Source organism: Fulmarus glacialis, unplaced genomic scaffold (assembly GCF_000690835.1).
Source record: "Fulmarus glacialis isolate BGI_N327 unplaced genomic scaffold, ASM69083v1 scaffold18304, whole genome shotgun sequence".
Classification (NCBI taxonomy): domain Eukaryota; kingdom Metazoa; phylum Chordata; class Aves; order Procellariiformes; family Procellariidae; genus Fulmarus; species Fulmarus glacialis.
This window is the reverse complement of record NW_009208898.1, coordinates 3,955-4,948: the sequence shown is the minus strand read 5'-3', so window position 1 is coordinate 4,948 and position 994 is coordinate 3,955.

Sequence of the window (994 nt, the reverse complement as noted above, 5' to 3'; positions counted from 1 at the left end):
CGACGGCATGGCTTCCCGAGTCAGGACACAGGGAACAGCCAGGCATGCGCCGGGCCGGGAGCAAAGTACATGGAGAGGAAACACCCGCATGCAGCATGCTGTTTGCTTATTTAATTCCTTGCATTTGTGGGTGGCCCAAGGCCTCCCTGCTGCTGAGGTCTGGCCTGGGGACAGCCAGGCAGCATCCCGGCCCCAGGTCTCACCCATCTCCTGGGGGTGATAAAGCAGCTGCTGTGAATTACGGCCCAACTTATCAAAAATACCACCCCCCAATGCCAGCTTGCTATAAAGCAGGGCAGCGTGGCAGCTGAGACAGCCTTGGGGGCAATGCCAGCCTGAGCTGGGGTGCTGCCTGCAGTGCCAGCTGCCGGGGAGCACCATGGGAACACCCGTGGGCACCCCAAAGTGCTCTTCCACCCAGCCAAGGCAGCTGGGCGCCTGTGAGCAGGAGGAGGCCAAGAGGGGACCATTCTGAAAGAGGAAGGGGGGAAGCCTATACTCGAAACCGTCTCAACCTCAGACTAACGCTCATGCCACGAGCGATCCAGGCTGCTCACCGGGTTAGATGACCTGCCTGCCAGGGAGCGGCAGGGACTTTCCAGATGGGTAGATTTGCTGGCGTGCCAGGAAGGGGCAGGGCCTTTCCAGATGACAACTGCCACCTGGCAGCATCCGCAACTGGAGCGGCAATTAACGCCCGCCTCAGCGGCAGGTAATTACAAACGGCCTCAGCAGCCGTCTGTTTTTGGGAGATGCATTTGTCGGTAGGCCTCACCTTCCTTCTGCTCTGCGGGTGCCGCCAAGCCCCCCATCGCCCACGGCCCCATGCAGGGAGCCGGCAGCCCTGTCCCAAGCAGCTGGAGGTGGTGACTGCCGGGAGCTGCCCAGCTGCAGGGTGGGCCAAGCAGTGGCTATTTCTGGAGCCCATAGCAGCTGACAGGAAGCTGCAGAAGAACCGGGGCAGTTTCCGTGCCAAGGGTCCCGGAACTGGGCA